Consider the following 23285-nt stretch of genomic DNA (forward strand, 5'->3'; position numbering starts at 1 on the left):
GTCTCGAACTCCTGGCCTCAAGTGATCCACCCACCTCCGTGTCCCAAAGTGCTGGGATTACAAATATAAGCCCCTGTGCCCGGCTGCATTTGCCTTTCTTTAAGGCCATTATTTAGGACTCAGGAGAGAGACGTCAGGAGAAAAGGTGAGGGAATTGCGGGCAAGAGTGGAGAAGAGGGTAAGCAAGGAGTGGAGATGTTGCTTTGTTCAATAGTCACCAGCCTGAGCAGCACATCAGTGCTTTCAAGTTAAAGGTAGGAAATGGAAGATAATGTACCCTGTTGAATCTATAGGGATAATTCAGAGATAATTAAAAATATAATGACCCAAATTGGGACTGAGGAAACACGTTGGCATTAACCTCCTTGCCCGGAGAGAAGATGCCGGGAGAGCTCGCAGTAGGTTTGCCACTTATTTAAGACTCCACCTCCACTTGTTCCTAACCCACTGAGAAATCGGCTCATTATTGACTCAGAGGGATGAATGCCAGATCCTGACTCACCGGTAACCACTTCCTGCAGAAATCCTCCAGCCCTGTTAGAAATGCCTCAGCCAAGGGGACTCATCTCCTCAAACCTGGGGGACCAAGGCCTACGAGAGGTCACAGCATGAGGTCACGGAAGTGCCATGCGCACAGGGTTGATTTGGTGGCTCTAATCCTTGTAACATAAAAGCTTGCTTCTTAGCATAGTTCTTGCAGTGTTAATTTTAGAGACACATAACAAAGAGGAGTAGGGAAATAAAGACCTGTCTGGTCCTTCCCCACTTCCCTAATCCATCTGTCTCCTTTGCTATGTCTCTAAACCTTCTCCAGCCAGGACATTCAGAGGTACCCAGACATTGTTATGAAACTCCGCATGTGTCCCTGGTGAACGCTGCTGGACCCAGCATGCACACTTCTCTGCTAAGAGTCACCCTGGATGAACCACCATTGCCAGCGGGGAGCATGTTGCAGCTTTCCCACGCAGTGGATGAGAACCAAGGTTACGACCATTGTGTAGGAGGCGTCTGTGTAGCAATTGCTGGAATCACTGTGAGTAGTCCGTGTCACATGTGTCTCCTCTGATCTTTCAACGTCTCTTCTTCCCTCTCCACTCCCACTGTCTAACTTTATTCCTCTTTTTTTTTCTACCCCTTTCGGGAGACAGTGTGGCATCGTAGAAAGACTGAGCGTGGGAAAGAAGACGCATTCTGAAGTCACCCCGATTTGTGTTAAATGATCACCTTGACTACTGCTATAGAACGAATATTTATGTCCCCCACCCAAATTCATATGCTAAGACCTAATAGCCAATAAGATAGTATAAATAGATGGGGCCTTTGGGAGGTGAGTGGCTCATGAGGGCAGAGTCCTCAAAATCAGATAAGTGCCCAAATAAAAGGGGCCCCAGAGAGACCCCTTGCACTGTCCACCATTGTGAAGTGTAGAACACAGTGAGAAGGCCACCTATGAGCCAGAATGTGGGCCCTCACCAGAACCCAACTGTGCTGGCACCCTTGATCCTGGACTTCCAGCCTCCAGAATGACGACAAATAAGTTTGTTTTTTCTGAGCCATCCACTTCAAAGTATTCTGTCATAGCTCCCCAAATAGACTAAGACATTTACTTAACCTTGGTCAAATGTTTAACCTTGGAGTCCACACCTGTGAAATGGTGACGATAACACTGTGTATTTCCTACATTATGATCAGGATTAATAAATGTAATTTATTAATCAGAAATTAGTAATTTCTGATTATTAATTCTATGGTACTTGATACTTGATTGAGGCTTATTTAATATTTGGATCACTTTTAATTTTTTTTTTTGCTCTTTCTTTCTGCTTTTCCTCTTCCCCTTTTCCTATTGAAATAGAATGCAAAGGACAAAGCAAGCAAACAAAAGAACTTCCGGAAGAATCACAGAGTTTTAGACCTAGAAAAAAACTGAAAAGTCATCCATTCCATTCTCCTCATTTTACAGATGAGGGCGTCGAGCCTCAGAGAAATGAAACTTGCCCAAGACCACCCAGCAAGTGAGTGGGGGACTCATGACCCAAGACACTTTTTCCAGGCTTCCTTCTACCACATCACGCTGCAGAAAACACAGCAGATGGGCAGAGACGAGGCATGTGGTTGCCATTTCTGTATTACATCCAATTCATATTTCATTTAGAAAATGTATTTCTAGAACTTGTTAAAAAACCTGAATGATTTTGATTGAAGTTTTTCAAAACTAGGATTACGATGCTTCTAATGGAGATCAAGTTGAAAGTTTTAACATATTTTACCTTATTTTGCCATTCCCATCAAAATATCCATAGTATTGAATGCCCAGCTTTCCTGTTTGGAAAAGCCCGAGGATCTGTGCACACTCTGGGCTACTCTTGCCCAGCTCCCTACTGAGGCACTGGACCTGGCCCGATGCTGCTCTCTGCTGCTGCCCAGCTCTTCTGCTCCACCAGCAACACTGTACCCAGTTAATCATTAGGGCCCTCGTCTCTGTACAATTCCATAATATAATTCGATAAAATAATCCATGCTAACAAAAGTCTAGAATGGAAGGTGCCTGCTATGGTTTGAATGTTTGTCCCCTCCCAAATTCATGTTGAAATTGAAGCCATATTAGAAAGTGGGACTTTTAAGAGGTGATAAGGCCATGCAGGGCCCCCCTCATGGGTGGGATTGGTGCTGGTATAAAAGGGTGAGCTTAGCCCCCTGCCTCTCTCACCTCCTCGCCTTCTGCCATGTGATGATGCAGCAAGAAGGCTCTCGCCAGATGTTGGCACCTTACTATTGGCCTTCCCAGCTTTCGGGACTATGAGCCAATACATTTCTGCTCATTGTAAATTACCTAGTTTCAGATATTCTGTCATAGCAGCACACAACAGACTAAGACACTGTTCAACTCACTTCTCACAATCCTGTGTTGTTCTAGGAAAAACTGTATAATTTAACCATGACTCTTTAGAGACAACGTCCCTCCTCTATCTCTCAGAAAGAGGCTTTCTCAGTAAAGAGGAGGAGGAGGATGTTGGGTGGGGGAGAGGGTTGGGAGTACTTTGGTTTTTCCCAGTGGTACGGCTATGAGGTCCCTCTGTTTGCAGCACCTCAGCCTCTGCCTGCCTACTCCTGTGGTCATGAATTCTTTTGTCAAATAACTATTCCTAAAAACAAGCATGCATGACTAACCATGAGACAATTGCAGTGATGCAAATGTATGTGACTTATCTCATCTACCCAGTGTGACAGCTTGACACTCAAGGGGGAGATTTTCACCATCGATTCCCAGAACAAAGAATTTAGAGTAATGCGGGAGGCTGAGGCAGGAGAACGGTGTGAACCCGGGAGGCAGAGCTTGCCGTAAGCTGAGATAGCGCCACTGCACTCCAGCCTGGGCGACTGAGCAAGACTCCGTTCCTCACCAAAAAAAAAAAAAAAAGAATTTAGAGTAATGAACATCTACGTATGGGTGGCCCTGTGATGTCTCTGACAACACCCCTTGTTTGGCCAAATTCTCGGACTCTAAAAGACAGCATTGGCTCTGCATGCTTTCTGGGCTCAGAGAACCTGCAATACCAAAGTTCCACATTTTGGGGAATACCTCCTCATCTGTGTAAGTACAGTTTTGAAAATTATTGTAAAATGTGTTCTACAAAGTATGGGGTAATTTATTGCTGTAAATTATCAAACAAGCTAATCAAAATATGCATTCACTCATTTTTTTTCTATCATTCATAACACGGACGTACAAATGATCTATGGATTTTTGGAGTTGCAAAAATTAGAATCTTAGCTCCACCACTTATTAGTTTAATATTCTGTCCCTAGGAAAGTTACTTAACAATCTGACCCTCAGTACCTATCATCACTTGAAAAAAAATGGGAAAATAATACCAACCTCATAGCTTGGTTGTAAAGATTCAGTAAAATAATGCATGCATGTGCCTAAAACCAAACAGAATGGAGGGAGGAGCCTTACCGTAGATTCCAACATAATGGTGTCAATCAGCAAAGTTCATCAGATCAAGGCACAGACTGCCAATTATGCATCACACTGGCATTTGATGCCTAGAAATCTATGTTCCTCTTGCATAAAGCTTTCCTCTGAATCTGTACTTTGCTCATGTTCAACATTTTGGCATTTTTCTAAGTCCCTCAACCTTAGGGCTCTTCTGCTTTCCCACTTAATGTTGGATTAATGAGCCATTGCTGGTTAAACCACCTCATCCTCTCCTCAGGCCCAGTAGGAACAGTAGAACCAGGGGCTGAAGCCATCGTCCCACTGTCTTCAGCACAATGAGTCCTGTGAGCCTAAGCTCCTAGGAAGAGAGTTGCTTTTGGCTGCAAAAGGCTGTATAACAGCAGCTGAAGCAGGCAATATTCATGGGGCTTTTTACTTTGTGGAACTTGAGAGTAAATTTAAAAGACAACTTACTTCTACCTTTCTCATTTTCAAGAAGAAATGAGGCCCAGAAAGGTAGGGGGTTTGCCAGGATGAGACAGCTCTTAAGTGGCTAGATCTATCCCTACTCGTGACTCAGATTAAACACTTGCTTAGGATACCCCAAAGTCATCTCTGCACTTCAAAAGATTAAGTGGTTGTATAGACAATATCACATATTCCACTACAGCAATTTAATGATTTCCTGATGATATATGATAGGTCTCAGATTATCACTAAAAGGTATTTTAAATTTTGACAACTGACACAATTTGGGAGCCAACAGTAACTCTTGGAATTGGAGTCTAGTTAGCACATGCCTGGTTGGAAGCCACAAGGTGACATACTCCAGTGGATTCCAAACTGTCTGTGTGACTAGCAGTCCCCATGATCACATGGCTCGGAGATTGAATGAGGAGGCATCAGAGTTTGCCCCACATCCATCTGTACCCTGAAATCTAATATCTTCTTTTATGAAATAATATGGTTAAAAATAAATTCAAATAGAACAAAAGGGTAGTGGATTAGTCAAGATTTTCCAGAGAAATAGAACCAAAAGGATATACATGTATATCTATATCTATATATCTGCAGAGAGACGTATTTTAAAGAATTGGCTCATGGGATTGTGGGGGCTGGAAATCTGAAATCTGTAGAGCAAGCCAGCAGGCTGGAAATTCAGGTAAGCATTGATATTGCAGTCCTGAGTCCAAATCTGAAGGGCAGACAGCAGGCTGGGAACTCAAGCAGGGTTTTTATGTTGCAGTCTTAAGGCAAAATTCCTGGTCTCCAGGAAACCTCAGTGTTTACTCCTAAGGCCTTCAACTGATAGGAAGGGGCCTAGCTTGTAAAGGGTAATCTGCTTTTCTGAAAGCCAACTGAATGTAATTGTTAATCACATCTAAAAAATACATTCACAGCAATATCTAGACTAGAGTTTGACCAAACAGCTGGGCACCATAGCCTACCCATGATTTTAGTTGACACATGAAATAAGCCATCACAGAGTAAACAACGAGAAAGGGACTGTATCTCACTCCAGACTCTTTCTTCCTTTCCCCAGAGGTAAGTTCTTTAAGTGGCCAAACCCATCTTTTCAGGGAAGGGCATTGGTTCTATTTGCATCCGAATGTTTATGTGTGTAAAAAAGCACCAGACTTTCTCTATTCTTCACATCTCTGCAGTCTTTACTCTGTGCCAGGCCTTCTGTTCAGCACTTTGCATGGATTTCCTCCTGTCAGTCCTTTCAGCCACCCAGACATGCAGTTACTATTCTGTCCCCCCTTTTGCAGACGGGTCAATGGTGAGCAATATTAACATCCTTTCTGTTGAACAAATCTGATGACAAGAAAGGTTCAATCTGCTTTGGAAAAAAACAAAATAATTTGAACCATTTTTATTGGGAAATTGGAGGCAAAAACAAGTTCGGAAAAGTTTCAAAGGCGTGCTTGATGCCAAATATGATTTAAAGCCCTGTGTCCTAGAACCCTTGAGTGACACCAGAGGGACGTATGCCAGGGCCATGTTTTTATTCACCTCCCCATACAGACAGCAATTTTCTTTGTTTTAAATTATTTATTATTTTGTGTTCCCAATTAAGCTATAATGTGACAGGCAAGCTATTTTACAAGGCAATAAAGAAAATAATCATGCTCCCCAGCGAGTAAACTGCAAGGCCAAAAGGTGAGTTGTTTATGTCAGAGACAGAACCATATTACCACATTGAAAAACAGTAGGCATGGCTTGTTATTGCTGCTACAAGTAAAAATGGCTATAGAACAAAACAAGAGAAACTGGTTCCCAGCCTCCTTAAAAGCACTTATTTTTAGAATAATGACAAAACTGTCTGTGTTTGCATAAGGAGCAAAAATGATTGATAGATGGCCTGGAGGGAGCCAAGTCTTACCCCCAAATTAGGACCGCAGGGACAAGGAGGTGCTGAAAGGGTCAGGAGCAGAAGGATCTCCCGGGGTGGATGAATGGCAGAAAAATCTAACAGTAGGTTAACTTGACTTGAGGGTCCCATCTTCTGAACATGCTGAACACACCATATCTTAAATTCAAATTAGCCCGTCTATGGAAAACGAAAATGATATTATGAGTCCTGCCTTGTCATTATGGTGGTTTATGGGAAGCCCAGATGGCTACATATGGCCACCAGACGGGAGTTGGTCTTCAAAACAAAAACAAAATAAACCAAAAAGCCCTCACCCTTAAATAAAGCCAGAAGAACTCACCTGCTGAGAGGCACCATGCATTTCAGCTGGTAATAGCTGGTGACAAGTGAGCCCAGGGGTGAGAGGGGGAAGGAGCTAGAGGAGTGTGTCATCAGAGCTGTTTTCATCTCCCCCTGGTGGGTGGCACAGGGCTGTTTGTGGGCTGTGGGTTCATGTATCTGGGATGTTGCAGGAAGTGGTGAGGAAAGAAGAATGAAGACAAAGAGTATGGAGTTTCCATTGATTTAGCCAAGTCCATAACAGAAGAAAAGCGCCTTCCTTCAGAACTTCCAATACAATGTGTGAGAATGGACCTGTTACAACTTGTATTACTCGCAGGGTGCCCCCACTGCCAAGAATAGGGCCGGCCTTAGAAGGCACTCTGAAGCAAGAATCAGCAAGTGACTGAATCTATGAGACTCTTATTGATCAGCCTCAAAAGAAATGAGTCCTACCTTCTCGGTCTCTTAAGAAATTCATTCTCTTGAAAAGCAATTCAAAAAGAGCTTTCCCTAATACACATTAGATAAACAATGAGATATCCTCCTAGCTTTCTCTTGGGAAACTTTCACTTTGTATCTTTTCAATTTATTCTCATCTTTTTTCTTTTTGTTCATTCCTTCCCTACTTTTAGGCTTTGTTGTTCAAAAGCTAGCTCGTAGAATTTTTTAAATCTTTGTATTCATGTATCCCTAACTAGAGCATGGTCTTTTTCTGGCTGGTGGATCCTCCCCAGAATGTTTGCATGTATTAGGGCTCCAGTGAATAGGTGTTGGTCATGAGGAAGGATGACCAGCTAAGGGAGCTAATGGCTTAGACAGACACTGTAGAATTGCAAGGAATAGAGATGTGCTCAAGATACTTTGGTTGGTGAGGTTTATTGCTACAGAAACACACTGGGTGGTAGCCAGTCAACCAAGATGGCGGCCGTCAATTCCTTACCTTTCTTTGTGTACATGCTGCGACCCATGACCAAAGGTAGGGCCTTTTTTCTCCTCCCTTGTATTTCGACTGGCCTCATACCTTGCTTTCAACAGTGAAATGTAGCAGTAGTGAAGATGGACCTGTTCCAAGCCTAGACTTTAAGCCTTCTGTGTCCTACTTCTTAGAAGCCAGTCACCATGCAAGAAGCCTGCCTACCCAGAAACCAGCTGTGAGAAGTCCAAGCTGGCTACACAAAGAGGGGGACACTGAGGTGCCAGACACGTGAGTAAGACCTGCTTGAACCTTCCAGCTCTGCCCAACACTCAGCTGAATGCAGTGAATCAGCCAGCCCAGCTGAGAACACAGTGGAGTAGGGGTTCTGATCCTGCCTGGATTCCAGACCCACAGAATCCAGAGAAACCATGTGACTTTAAGCCACTAACTTTTGCAATAGATTAATGTACAACAATAGATAAAACACACAGAAAAGTCAAGAAAATGTTTTTGAAGAAAAGTGATCTCCGTAGGTTAACTGCAGTTGGTTAATACTAATTTATTGTATATTTCAAAATAGCTAGAAGATAATAATTAGAATGTTCCTAGCATAAAGAAAAGACAATTTAAGGTGATGGATATGCCAATTACACTGATTTGATCTTTATACATTATATGAATGTATTCAATTATCACATGTACCCTGAAAATATGTACACCTATTATGTGTAATAAAAATAAATCAAAACTTTTTAAAGAATAAAAAGCGGTTGCACATCTAAACAGGGCTTATGGAGTCTGAGACTTTCTCTGAGTGTTTATTGCATGTTGGCAGACTCCTAAGTCCCTCCCCGTGGGTCACTGAGTAGGTCACGGTCCCTGAACAAGAGTCCAGTTGTTCAGCCACCCTACGGGTCTAAGGCCTGGCCGCTCCTTGGCTGCAGGTCAGCTTCAGGATGGCTGACTTGGGATCAGGAGCAAGACCTTGGCTTGGTCACTTGAGGAAAAGGTGGCTGGGCACAAGGTTACATGTTTGGGAAACAAACTCCTACAGCTTTGATAGAATTCAGAGACTGGGATTCATATGTAAATAGCACACTCCCTCTGGGTTATTCCATCTTTTAAGTCTTCTGGGCTGAATGGAGTGCCCAGGGCATTAGAAGTGGCAATGATCAGACCTCTGAGGTGGGCCAGGGCCCCACTTGCTCACATATTAATGTAAATACCCTCACAGTACGGGGAGGCTGTATGTGGGATCATAGAGAAGAAGGGGGATGGACAGACAACACAACTCCTGACTGGAACACCACTAAACCTTTCGTGCGCTAAAGAGATGTTTGGCTTTCCCACGATTGGAGGCCCGGCTATTACCATAGAGCATTTTCCTCAGGCTCCAGTATATTTCCGGATTCCATTTGTGAGTCTGGATATGGATGTGAATATTTTTCTGTCACTGGGAAAACAAAATAAGTCCAAGAGAATGACTTGGAATCGCTGCAACTCAAAAGTACTCTGTTTACCAATATGCAGTGCAAATAAGACCCAAGAAACAGCACCTGCTCCTTGCAGCTTCACTTACAACTAGTGCTTTGGGATAGTTTTTTTCTTTTTTCACACAGGTTTCTCCTTGAAGAGGCTGCGCTTCCTGGACGCTCTTCATGAGCCTCCTCCCACCTGATGTGCCCTTTTTGCTGTTAAAAGGAGTGTAATCCACCCTCAAAGGCTAGCATTTCCTGATGACACATATGGAGAATTAAACGCTATTGCAAGGTAGAAACATTAACTTTAGATCATTAACATGCTTCAGGGCTCTATGCTTGCCAATAGGCTCTCTCTGGCTAAAAAGTGGGTTCATGGTATTAAACGTCGAATACTCACACAGAACCTGCAAATTATTCATTACAGGAGTCCCACCTCCCCCAGACACTTCTTGAAGTTTAATGTTTCTGGTGAAGAGAACCAGAGATTGGTGATTTCACAGACATTCCTGGGAAGAAAATAGAAGAAATTCACTCCCACCTCCAGACAATGTGGGTTTTCCCAGATGGAACTTATTGTGCAAAGCTGCACACAAATAAAAGAAACTTTTGGTGAATTTGATTTAATGTTTACAAAGTATATTTATGAAACAGACTTTTTCCCATTGAAAATTTCCACTGTGGTCCTGGAAAAAGATCAAGGGCAGTTCTTACTAAGTAAGCCTATTCGATGCAAACTTCCACGTCAGTCCACCAAAAACAATTATGAAGCATTCGGCGTGGGAGAAACAGCCCTCGCCCTGCTCAGGACTGTGAACCTGGTGAACTCCGTCCACGGCACAACCCAGTTTCTTCTCTCAGCTCATTTTTTCCCTCTCTGGGGCTTCAATATCCCTTTCATGAAGGGGTCATCCCTGTGCCCACTAATAGGCAACTCCTGTCATGCCAGCACAGCACAGCAGTCATCTACAACAGACAGCAAATGTGGACTAGGGACTTTTTTTGTTTTTTTTGTAATTATGGAGTGAAAGATTTTTTCCCAGCTAAAAAGAAGGTATTGGGGGTGGAGTTCCCACGCAGCCAACACTACATTATGGAAGCTGTTGCCGAGTCTCCTCACGTGAAGGGCAGTCCCAAAATAGATAATTCTACAAGATATTCCCCTGAAATGGTGCTTTCCAAACAATGAACCATGAACCCCTTGCAACTTCAGAGCTTGCATCTATTTTCTTAAAGGACACTGAGAATACATTTCCTATGGAGAGGGAGGGAGTTGAGGTCTTGGACTTTTAATTTTTACATTAAAATAAGAGGCTTTTACTTGAAAATGTTGTGAAGCAGTGCAATTTTTAAAACAAGAACAGTGTGGCCTCATTAAGGAACTGGTAGTCCGATAGAGATGTAGGTCAAGTTGACGGAAGAAAAATAATGAAATAAAATATGCAGGATGTGAAAATAATACTGAAAACAGATATTTATATACGTGTAAACTCTAATATATATACACACACATACATGGACAGAGAGATGGATAGATTTCCTGCATATTTACTGAACTGAATGCAGATAGCGAGGTTAGTTGTGAAGTTCAATGGAGAAGCTGATGTTTGAATGGATATTTTCAACTTGGTGAAATGTCATTTCATTCATTCATTTAACAAAGCGTCATCCCTAGCATCACCTACTAGGACTAGGAGGTGTCTCAAGCAAGTAAGGACAGCCGCTGCCCTGAAGATAAGTTCAGTCTGTCGTGCGAGCACACACATCCATCTGGTATGATCTACTTTACTAGGTGGGGGTACAAATATATTGTAACACTCACATTTCTCAGTTAAACACATCGGCACCCACATGTACTTTTACCCACCAAGTCTAGCATTAGCCCCTCCCGTGCGGTAAGCCCCCAGCCTTGGACCCCGAGGTCACAACATCTCTCTTATTTTGCACTCATGCACCCTGTCATTGATCCCCCAAGCATGAATCCAGGTCCAGGTGGCCGGGCCTATGCATAACTCCAGTTTCAGGCCAAATCGTGACTGGTGATTTTTTAAAATTATGCCAGCTCAGTATCTCCCACCTTCCTGGGTCCTGCCAGCAGAACTTGTCTGCTCCAGGGTCTGTCACTTAAAAAGAGAGGCTGTTGTAAGGGTCTTCATTTTTTCCCTCCCAAAACATCCTTGTGTTCCTTATGGCAATCCCTGCCTCCTTTCCCCAGCATTATAGATTCCCAAGAGAAGAACAACCTTTGTGAAGACAGAGAAAAAGAAAATGAAAAGATGATTCAGGGAGTCAGCTCCTCTCACTTGCCCAATCAAGGGGTTACTTGCATCACCCCCACAAGGCAAACAGAAGGAAGTCAAATGATGTTTTTCCCATAATTAGGAAGATCTGCTTCACAGTCACCTGCTGCCCACTCCCAGATTTTCAGGTGCTCAGCAATTTTTTAAAATTCCATCTCACCAGAATGCCACGCACACAAATGGCCAAGTCATTGCAATTGTGATAGATGTTACACACAAAAAGCACAAGGGGATGGGAATGCAGAAAGCAGGGGGAGCTGCACCCCTGTGTTAGTGGGGTGGGAACTATGGATGCAGAGGTGGGCTTTCCATGTGGGAATGAAATCTAGGTTTAGGCCCAGTGGGTGAGGAGATGTTAGCCAGGTAGGCAGATGAGCAGGGATGAATGGGAGACTATAGGGAGAGGGAGCTGGGTTGTTCAGAAAACCAAAACACCCAGATAAAATGATGCAAGATCAGGCTGGAGTGTGAGGTCCGGGCCAGAGCCTAGAGATGTGTAGGGACTTACCCAATGTAGGCTGAGGAGTGCATGCGCTCGCAGATCCTGCGAGGGAAATGTGCAGAGCCCTGGGCCAGCACAACTTGGAAGCATGTGTTCATGCAGCTGGGACAAGGTCTCCGTTTGGCTCTGGTGGTAGAAATCCAAGAATAGTGTTGGGGGTGACCAGGATTCTGGTTTTCCTAGGACATTCCTGGCTTATACTTATTGTCATTCCTCTTTTCACTGTGGAAAATATTCTGGCTTACGACCCTCAAATTACAAATTATTAAATTTGTAATAATAATAATTTTATGATGATAATGATAATAAAAAACTGCACAGAAAGAGAGAGGAGAAAGAACAAGAGAATGAAAAACCAAACATTGCAAAACATTAAAAATTGGTGAATCTGGGTTTATTAGTTTTCTTCTGCTGCTATGACAAATTACCACATATGTAGTAGTTTAAAACAAATATATTCTCCTTTTTTTTACTTTTTTTTTTTAGGCACAGTTTCACTCTGTTGCCTAAGCTAAAGTACAGTGGCACAATCTTGGCTCACTGCAACCTCCACCTCCTGGGTTCAAGTGATTCTCCCGTATCAGCCTCTAGAGTAGTAGCTGGGACTATAGGCACGTGCCACCACACTCAGCTAATTTCTGTATTATTAGTAGAGGAAGGGTTTCGCCATGTTGACCAGGCTGGTCTCAAACTCCTGACCTCAGATGATCCGTCTGCCTCGGCCTCCCAAAGTGTGGGGATTACAGGCATGAGCCACTGCGCCCAGCCACAGATGTATTCTCTTATGGCTCTTGAGGTAAGAAGTCTGAAGCCGTTTCAGTGGACTAAAGTCAAGGGTCAGCAGGGCTGGACTGCTTTCTGGAGGCAAGAAGGGGAGAATCTGTTCTCTTGCCTTTTCAGTGTCGAATGGCTCCAGCGTTCCTTGGCTTATGGCCCCTTCCTCCATCTTCCAGGTGCATCTATCTGACCTCAGCCTCTGCGGCCACATCGCCTTCTCCTCATCTGTCTCAAATCTCCCTCTGCCACCTGCTGATAAGGCCATTTTAACTACATCTAGAGCCCACCCAGGAGATTCTCCCCATCTCGGGATTCTTGGCATAAGCACACTGGCAAAGTCCCTTTAGCTGTGTAAGGTAATACCCAGGAATTAGAACCCGAATATCACTGGGGGCTATTATTCATCTTACCACACTGGGTCAAGGAGATACGTGAGTGCTTCATACTTACCTAGTTTTTGTAAGTTAGAAATTATTTAAAAATAAAGTGTTTTAAAGGATGAACAGGTATGGAAGATAAATTATATGCTCACTCTAATAAGGGTCAGAAACTTCCCTCTCCCCAGCCCCTTCAATCCTCTTCTCTCTTAATTTTATGAAAAATACTTAGTAGATCATACAGGTATGATGGCATCTTAATCCAAACATGCCCATGCATTTGCCGAATTGTATTTTAAAGGAAAATGCTAACACAAAGTGATCCCCACTGCTATCTTTTTTAAAGGCTGAGAAAAATCTTTAAGTTTCCCAGCAGTGAAATTTATAAATTTAACATTGTCAGAGAAGGCAACCTTCTACACTCTTACAAAGACTCTAATAATTAAAGAGCCAAGAAGGAGTCTCAAGAGCTTTTTTAAATTATTATTTAAACATGCTTTCCTCTGCAGTGAAGGAACAATCCAATGCAATTATAAATGTCTCTTTGCATCTGCTCATGGTCTCCGCACATTGCCACATATTTATTCAGGCCTGCAACTTGAGATTCCACGCTGTTATTTCCATCACTCAAGGCTCTTTTGCTGTCCCTAGGCTCATGTTCTCTCGTATCTACACGGGGAAGGTTTTCCTTCCTCCTCAGCTGTCTCTTTTCATCCAAATTGCTCATACCCTCTACTTCCTGAACCCACTTGTATCATCCTTACTGGTATAATGGTATTATTATTGCCAGTCACACTAATAACCTTAACTAAGGTCTTTCTGGGGAAAGGGAAGGAGGCACACAGAGGAGAAGTGGGATATGAACCACGGTTCCAAAGGGCTAAAGAGCTGCCTCCAGCAGGGTTCTGCACCCACCACCTCCCCCGGCCCGACCAGCACTTGGATGGGAAGGAATGAAAGCAAAGTGACGTTCACCATTGCAGACCGTTGAGACACAGCCGTCAGGGCTGGAAGAAGAATCTGGAAGGCGAGGAAAGGCTTCAGGGGGAAAAATGAAGGGAAACCCAAGGAAACAAAAAGGAAACTGAAGTCAGACAAAACTGGGTGTGGAGCCCTGCTTCAGACAGCTTTTGAGGCGGGTGTAAACAGAAACTCAGGTTTGGGGAAAACAGCTCCATTCTAGTTATGGACAGGACAAACACATCGCAAAATATCTGAAAGCCAATACACAGCAATTTCCTGAAGAAAACGAATTGAATTACAAACGAAAAGGTGGGAAGAAGGGGGGTACTTTGATAAACGGCCACATTTTCATTTGGGCTTAAAACTTTGGAAGACTCACTGGACAAATAAAAGTGGGATATTAAAGGTAGTATATAAAGATACTTTGCAACTTATTTCTTTGTAATATTTCCATAAAGGATGGAAGTCCTGAGAATGTTTGCTGCAGCTATTTTCATTGTACAAGAACTAATGTTTTGCTTCTTGTCATTGGGAAGATTGGCGGATTACCATCTGTAATATACACAGTATACAGAGCCACCTTGCCTCAGTTCAAAAGTCATTTGCTTCCCAGACTTTCTTCCTTCAGACTCCATCCACAAGTTTCGTTTTCCATGATCTTCCGTAAATTCAAGTAGCAAAAAATGATATGCACACTGAATTTGACTGTTTTTACCTTCTCTTTCAACTATTTCATAACAATTCTGCAAAATTTACCAGAAGAAAGGCACCTGGTGACGGCTATCCACACTCCAGACCTCTCCCTGCTGATCTTTTAAGATGAACCACGGAGCTGTAAAGACCAGGTCACCATGAATGCAAGTGGATTGTCAGCAAAGGGGAGCAAAGGTCTCACCACCCACTCCCTTTCTGCAGACATCCCCATTCAGATTTCTGTGGTTATTTTATATAATTATTTTATAGAATTATAAAGGAGGTTCATTTCTTGAGCCATCAGCCAGCAAATCTTTATTTTATTCTAGATTTAACAAACTCTCAGGTAACCAGTGAGACTTAAACCTTTCGCCCTCTTAAACTTTCACCTTTTCCCACATCAAAACCACGATCTACACAGTTGATGAGCTGGCTCTGCTGACACATTTTCTTAATAATCTTTACTGATCTGCAGGACATTTCGGCCAGGTACTTGCAAGCTGGAGGCGGGCCCTGGCTTTATCTGATTGTGTGTCCAGACAAGTTATGATGACATCCTCTTTTCTTTCCACTGCTTTCAAATCTCCCAGAGACAAGGCTTGAATCCCCAGGCTTTCATACTTGCCTGTCCTCTCGTTTGCAAACTAAAACAAGCTTCATTTCCCTCCTCCTCCCTACTTTCTCTTCCTTCTTTTTCCCTTTTCTCCTCCCTTCTCTTCTTCACACAAAAAGATCCTTAGATTAGTTAATGGAAAAAGAGCAACTGGGTTTTCTAGAGGCACACAAATATTGAGCTCAGAGTCAGTGTTACTGACAATATTTTACAGAACAACATTTTCCATTCACATGTTAATGTTCTAACAGCAAAGCTTTAGCTAATCTGAAGAGGCAGTGGGATTTGAGCTCCTGGTCCCTGCAGGGAGGCTGGTAAAGGTGGCTGTTACACCTGCAACAAGCAGCCTATATGCAGTTGTTTCTGGAGACGCATTTGTGGGGATTCTTCCAGATACACCAAGTGAAGGTCCATGTAAGCCTCTTGAAACAGGAGAAATGGCTGCTGTGCATTTTAACTGGTAAGAGGTGCTGAAAGCAACGCTTGATGCTGAAATACAGGCACGTCTACAAAAAAGTACTCAAAACACATGGTGAACTTACCACTATTAAACAATTGATTTATAAGCCCAGTTTTTAAATTAGCCACCCCACTGGGCCCTCTATACACACACCTAGCCTTATGAAACTCAAACAGCTCTTGCTCAGCTGGGCGTGGTGGCTTGCGCTGGAATCCCAGCTCTGTGGGAGGCCAAGGGAGGACTGCTTTAGCCCAGGAGTTCGAGACCAGCCTGGGCAACATGGCAAGACCCTGTCATACAATATTTCTTTAAATTAGCCAGGCATCATGGTGCATGCCTGTAGTTCCTAGCTTCCCAGGAGGCTGAGGTGGGAGGATCATTTGAGCCCAGGAGGTTGAGGCTGCAGTGAACTATGATCACACCACTGCGCTCCAGCCTAGGGGAGAGTGAGACCCTGTCTCCAAAAACAAACAAACAAACATACAAACAAATAGCTTTTGCTTAAACTATGCCAAATTTTAGAGCCCCCAACTCTCACATTTAACATTAATCATCAAGCAAAAATCTTAACAACACCCAGTGTTTGTTAAATCCTTTTCAGGTTAGTACTGGAGAGCACCCTAGCTATGTAGTCTCTCATCCTGGCCTTGCAATGGCTTTGTGAAGTGGATGCTTTATCACCTTCATTTTTCAGAGGGGGACACAGCTCCTGAGGAGAAAGGAAGATTTGAACCTCGGAAACTTCCATGAGCTTGAGTTTGAATAATATGTCCTATCTAGGGCTGCTGTAGCAAAGTACACAGGCTGGTGGCTTAAACAACACCCTGCCTTCTCTCGCGGCTCTGGAGGCTCATGGTCTGCAGGGTTGGTTCCTCTGAAGGCTGGAAGGAGAATCTGTCCCACACCCCTCTTCCAGCTTCTGGTGTTTGCTGGCAAAGCCGTTGCTCCTTGGCCTGAAGAAGCTTCACCCTTATCTCTGCCTTGATGTTCACACAGCACTCTCCCCGTGTGCACACCTGTGTCTAAATTTCCCTTTTTTATGCAGACACCAGTCATATTGGATTAGAGACTCACCCCACTCCAGTATGAGGTCATCTTAACTAATTACTTCCAGGACCCTATTTCCAAATCAAGTCACATCCTGAGGTTCTGGGAGTTAGGACCTCAACATATGAAGCTGGGGCAAGTGCAATTCAATCCATAACATAGTTTGAGATGCTCAGGGAAAAGAGTTCATTTCAGTGCTGTCATGGCTAATGTTAGGTGACAACTTGATTGCATTAAGGGATGCCTAGATGGCTGGTGAAGCATTGTTTCTGGGTGTGCCTATGAGGGTGTTGCCAGAGGAGATTGACATTTAAGTCGGTGGACTGGGAGAGGAGGACCCAGCGTCAACGTGGGCGGACACCATTGAATCGGCTGCCAGTGCTGCTAGAATAAGGCAGGTGGAAGAAGGTAGGAGAAGCTTGCTGTCTGAGTCTTCTGGCTCTCTTTCTTCTTCCTGTGCTGGAGGCTTGATTCCACTCCTCCTGCCCTTGGACCTCAGAGTCCAGGTTCTTTGGCCTGTAGACTCTGGAAGTTGCACCAGTGGCTTTCCAGGGGCCCTCAGGCCTTTGGCTGCAAACTGAAGGCTCCACTGTCAGCTTCCCTGGTTTTGAGGCTTTCCGACTCGGACTGAGCCACCACCAACTTCTCTTTCCCCAGCTTGCAGATGGCGTATCGTGGGACTTTGCCTTGTAATTGTGTGAGCCAATTCTTCCTAAATTACTGCCCCTAAATTTATTATTTTTCCCTTTCCTATGTACATACATCCTATCAGTTCTGTCCCTCTGGAGAACACTGACTAATACAACTGCCATAGTTCCTAGCATCTTCCCAACGACTCACCACCTCTCTGCACACAGTCCTCCCCTGGGCCTGTCCTCCTAAGCAGGGTTCATTCTGTGCATCTGCTTTGAACTGTCCCTAACATGTTAAAACCTGCTTTTCACAGCTGTACTGTCTGATAACCTACAGTGTGTGTTACGGAAAAGCCTAGAGGCAAACTTGTCCTCCCTGATTTCTTAACTCCATCGAGTGAGCATCCAACTGCTGAGAAATCTGGGAGAGGGGAGGGAGTGGGCCGTCTTCCTGGTACCTTTAACCCACGGGCCAAGGCCACCATCTCCCACCTTCCTGGGACCTTTAACCCACAGGCCAAGGCTACACACAGCACTAGCTACACACAGCACTACACACAGCACTAGCTATACACTAGCTACACACTAGCTACACACAGCACTAGCTCCCAGCCATAAACTCATGCCCACCTCTGCTTTTTCTAACTTGAAGGTTCTGTTGTGATCCTTTCATCTCCCTTGCAACGGTTGTATCAAAATCATCTTTCAGGTCATCCCTGGTGCCTGAAATGTGCCAAACGTTTCTACAGGTAAGTCAAATACTCCTTAGAACCCACCTGCCTTAAGAATTAGTCAACCCTTAAAACTCGCTGCCATGAGGTATCCATGATGTGAGCTATATTCCTTCTGAGACTGTAGATGATAAGGCCGTGGTAGTCCTCTTTCACTTGGTTGGTAATTGATGTAATAAGGTACCAGTGACCACTCTGGCTCAGGTCCTTGAATCATGGTGACAGTGGTTGAAGGAGCTAATGCGTGATGGTCCACAAAAGAACATGCAGTGCTTTTAACAGGCAGACCCACCCTGTGCACTTTGACAGAGGCAACTGGGCAGCTTGGAATTTTTCATTTTTATGTGACTCCTTTTGGAGACAGGTTTGGTATTAGTCCCTTTTCATGCTGCTGATAAAAACATACCTGAGACTGGACAATTTACAAAAGAAAGAGGTATTGGACTTATAGTTCCACATGGCTGGAGAGACCTCACAATCATGACAGAAGGCAAAGAGGAGCAAGTCACATCTTATGTGAATGGCAGCGGGCAAAGAGAGAGCGCTTGCGCATAGAAACTTCCATTTTTAAAACCATCTGATCTTGTGAGACCCATTCACTATCACGAGAACAGCATGGGAAAGTCCTGCTCCCACGATTGAATCATCACCCACTGGGTCCCTCCCATAACACGTGGGGATTATGGGAGCTACAAGACAAGATTTGGGTGGGGACACAGAGCCAAACCATATCAGGTTCTGACCATCAACTCTGCGTTCGGGACTCACAGAATCTAGGACCTTTTAATTCTCAAACAGAATTTTAGCCTTGCCACTTAAAGGACTCATCTACTAAATAAAATCACTATGTCCACTCCCTTTTTGGTGCAAAATGTCAGGGTCACCAAGTAAAATAAAGTTTCTTTCTTGATCCATTCCTGCTGCTATAGAAAAATACCTTAGACTGGGTCATTTATAAACAACAGAAATGTATTACTCACAGTCCTGGAGGCCAGGAAGTTCAAGATTAAAGCGCTGGCAGATTCAGCATCTGATGAGGACCTATTTCTCACAGATGGCACTGCCTGGGTACCCTCACATGGCAAAATGGCAAAAATGCCAGGCAGCTATTTGAAGCTTTTTTCTTTTTAGACGGAGTCTCACTCTGTCACCCAAGCTGGAGTGCAGTGGCAGGATCTCGGCTCACTGCAAGCTCTGCCTCCTGGGTTCACACCATTCTCCTGCCTCAGCTTCCCAAGTAACTGGGACTACAGGCACCCGCCACCACACCCAGCCAATTTTTTTGTTATTTTAGTAGAGACGGGGTTTCACCATGTTAGCCAGGATGGTCTCGATCTCCTGACCTTGTGATCCACCTGCCTCGGCCTCCCAAAGTGCTGGGATTACAGGCGTGAGCCACCGCGCCAGGCCTGAAGCTTTTTTATAAGGCCACTAGTCCCATTCATGAGGTGGAGCCCTTGTGACCTGATCACCTCCTGCAGGCCCCATCTCTTAACACTCTTGCAGTAAGGGTTAAGTTTCAACATGAATTTTGAGGGAAACAAACATTCAGACCATAGCAGATTATATTTAATCATCTAAGATAGTTCTAGGAAATAGAATACAATTTTCCTCCTTATTCTCATTTTTTTTTTGTTTTTTTGTTTTGTTTTGTTTTGGTTTTTTTTTGAGCTGGAGTCTCCCTCTGTCACCCAGGGTGCAGTGAAGTGGCACAATCTTGGCTCACTGCAGCCTCCACCTCCCAGTTTCAAGCGATTTTCCTGCCTCAGCTTCTGGAGCAGCTGGGATTACAGGCATGCGCCACCACACCCGACTAATTTTTGTGTTTTTAGTACAGATGGGATTTCACCATGTTGGCCAGGCTGGTCTCGAACTCCTGACCTCAGGTGATTTGCCCGCCTCGGCCTCCCAAAGTGCTGGGATTACAGGCGTGAGCCTCCATGCACAGCCAGAAATAGAATGCAATTATTAAAAAGGTATCTTCTCAATGGCCTTTGATGGTAGTGAGGGGAAGCGTAGAGAAACACACATGTTCTTCTTGTGTATTAACCATTGAAAGTTCTATAAATTATTAGGAATGAATCCGTTCTGTTTCTTGCTGTTTAATTTGTTCTTCCAATGCTATTTAACATAGTGCTTTTAAAATAGGACATCTTTTGGCTCATGCCTGTAATCCCAGCACTTTGGGAGGTCAAGGCAAGCAGATGACTTGAGGTCAGGAGTTCGAGACCAGCCTGGCCAACATGGTAAAATCACATCTCTACTAAAAATACAAAAAAATTAGTCAGTTGTTGTGTCAGGCTCCTGTAATCCCAGCTACTCAGGAAGCTGAGGCAGGAGTATCACTTGAACCCAGGAAGTGGAGATTGCAGTGAGTTGAGATCATGCCACTGCACTCCAGCCTGAAGTGCTGGAGTGAGTTTTAGACAGAACGAGACGCTATCTAAAAAAAAAAAAAAAAAAAAAAAAAAAGCACATGCTTCTGAAAATACCCTTTTAGAGCTTATGTTATTTTTTTTTTTTTAACTTTAGGTTCAGGAGTACATGTGAAGGTTTGTTACACAGGTAACTAGTGTCACGGAGGTTTGTTGTACAGATTATTTCATCACCCAGGTATTAAGCCTAGTACCAAATAGTTATTTTTTCTGCTTCTCTCCCTCCTCCAACCCTCCATCCTCAAGTAGCCCCCAGCGTCTGTTGTTCCCTTCTTTCTGTTCATGAGTTCTCATCATTTTGCTCCCACTTATAAGTAAGAACATGCAGTATTTGGTTTTCTGTTCCTGTGTTAGTTTACTAAGGATAACGGCCTCCAGCTCCAACCATGTTCCCTTAAAAGACATGATCTCATTCTTTTTTATAGCTGCATGGTATTTCATGATGTATATGTACCATATTTTCTTTTTCCAACTTGTCATTGATGGGCATTTAGGTTGATTCCATGTCTTTGGTCATTTGAATAATGCTGCAATGAACATTTGCATGCCTGTGTGTTTATGGTAGAATGATTAATATTCCTTTGGATATATACCCAATAATGGGATTGCTGGATCAAATGGTCGTTCTCCTTTTTAGCTCTTTGAGGAATTGCCACACTGCTTTCCACAATGGTTGAACTAAGATCCACTCCCACTGACAGAGTATAAGGGTTCCCTTTTCTCTGCAATCTTGCCAGCATCTGTTATTTTTTACTTTTTACTAACAGCTATTCTGGCTAGTGTGAGATGATATCTCATTGTGGCTTTGGTTTGCATTTCTCTAATGATCAGTGATATTAAGTTCATAAATGTAATGTTAATGTCCACTGTAAAACCCAGCCTGCTCAATCAGAGAGAGTATAGATAGTTAAGTGATTATCTATAATATCGAACCAATCTGCCCTCTCTTGCTTTTTGGTTCATCCAGAAATCCACAAAATGAGCCCCTCCACACAGACCATCCCACAGGTGGTCTCTGCTCCATCACAACCTTGGTTCACGATTGTCTTTCTCCTCTGTCACCCTGCAATCTCCAGGGCTCAGCTGGGTCATTGATCACTTTGCTCCTCATTTCTTAGGATCTAACCCACTACAGCAAATGGACCACGTGCAGGTGGCATCAGAAAAGTGGGGAAAGTGTGGCCACACCTGCCCAAAAGACCAGCAGCAGATACCACTGTCATTCTTCTTGCTTCTCAGTGGGATGCTGGACTCACCAACTCCACTTAACTTACTATTTTTTTAAATTTGTAAATCACTTTCAACTCCTTCTCTTCCTCCCTAAAAATTTATTTTAAAATGCAAAGGAAATTCCAAGGATGGCAATGCATGCCCTTTATAATTAATGTTATAATAAAATGGTATATTTGTATTTATTTTTCTATAAACACACATTCACATACATACACGTGATTAAATTGCATATCAGTGCTGCCCATCTATAAAGCATTCTTCTCATTGAAACAGTCACAGGCTCTGACTGGAGTTCCATTTCACCCAGCACCAGCATTCCAGCAGTGTTCTGCTGTATACCTGTGCACAGTGCCCCAAATATATATATATATATACCTATATATATACACATATATGTGTATATATGTACATGTGTATATATGTATGTACATATGTATATATGTACATGTGTATATATGTATGTACATGTGTATATATGTATGTACATATGTATATATGTACATGTGTATATATGTATGTACATATGTATATGTGTACATGTGTATGTACATATATACGTATATATTTATAATTATGTATTTATAATTATATATTCAAATTCATGCACACACACATACACCTTTTGTTTGGATCATTCAAAATAAAATATGCTTGAAGTAAAGTCACCTTAATAGTAAAAAATCAAATTGAAAAAAGACAAAGTTAATAACCTGACTTACAACTATCAAAAGACAGTAGGGTCTTTTTAGCAAATGTGCCTTTTTCAGTGGTCTCCGATAATTTCTAAGTGCTTACTACCCACCTGAGCATGCACATTTTAAATACCTTGTTCTATTATACCCACTGTATTACATCAATTCTTTCAGCAATTTCCTTGTAAAATTAGATTTGTGCTTCTGTTCTCTCCCGTAAAGCACTGAACCAAGGAACTGTGGTAATCTCAATTGCCTTTCATGCCAGATTTAACCTTATGATACATGCATTAAATACAGATTAACATCTTGTCGCTGAGAAACTTACATTTAGTAGACCGGCCAAAGTTTCATTAAAATATAAATCAATACACAATTCATGAAAAGAAAGCCAGCCAGCTATAGCATCTGCATTCTTCTTTCTAGGAAAATACACTGCCCCTGCTCAGCTACAGCACACATAGGTAAAGCAAGATTTTACCCAGGACGATGAACCGAATGGATTTTCCTAAAGTTATAGAAATGAACAAAATGGACTTTTCCAGGCCCACAAATCTCAATTTGGGAACTGATTTTTCAAAATGAACTTAGGAAAGCTGACCTAATTCCAGTGATCTTTGAGGCTCTATTTCAGTGGCTACCGCCTTAGATTTACTTCAGTGCTGCTTTAAAACCTATAAGAGCAGGGGATACAATTTCATCAGGAAACTTATTCCCCTCAGGAGTCAGCCTCGTGGTGAAATGAAAACGTACTATATATTTCAGGCCAGATGGGCAGTCCTATAATTGCATAGT

General features: G+C 43.1%; 1 long non-coding RNA gene across 2 annotated transcripts; it reads left to right on the top strand.

Annotated features, from left to right (window-relative positions):
- Positions 1-511: 511 nt before the first annotated feature.
- On the top strand, positions 512-2543 carry LOC129011942 (uncharacterized). Of its 2 annotated transcripts, none has more exons than XR_008493475.2 (3): positions 512-613; positions 815-1033; positions 1856-2543. It is a non-coding gene; the product is annotated as an uncharacterized LOC129011942 (long non-coding RNA). The 2 variants fall into 2 exon arrangements; XR_008493474.2 differs by lacking the exon at positions 1856-2543 and adding an exon at positions 1149-1743.
- Positions 2544-23285: the final 20742 nt, after the last annotated feature.

The sequence above is a fragment of the Pongo pygmaeus genome, chromosome 14 (genome assembly GCF_028885625.2).
Source record: "Pongo pygmaeus isolate AG05252 chromosome 14, NHGRI_mPonPyg2-v2.0_pri, whole genome shotgun sequence".
NCBI lineage: Eukaryota > Metazoa > Chordata > Mammalia > Primates > Hominidae > Pongo > Pongo pygmaeus.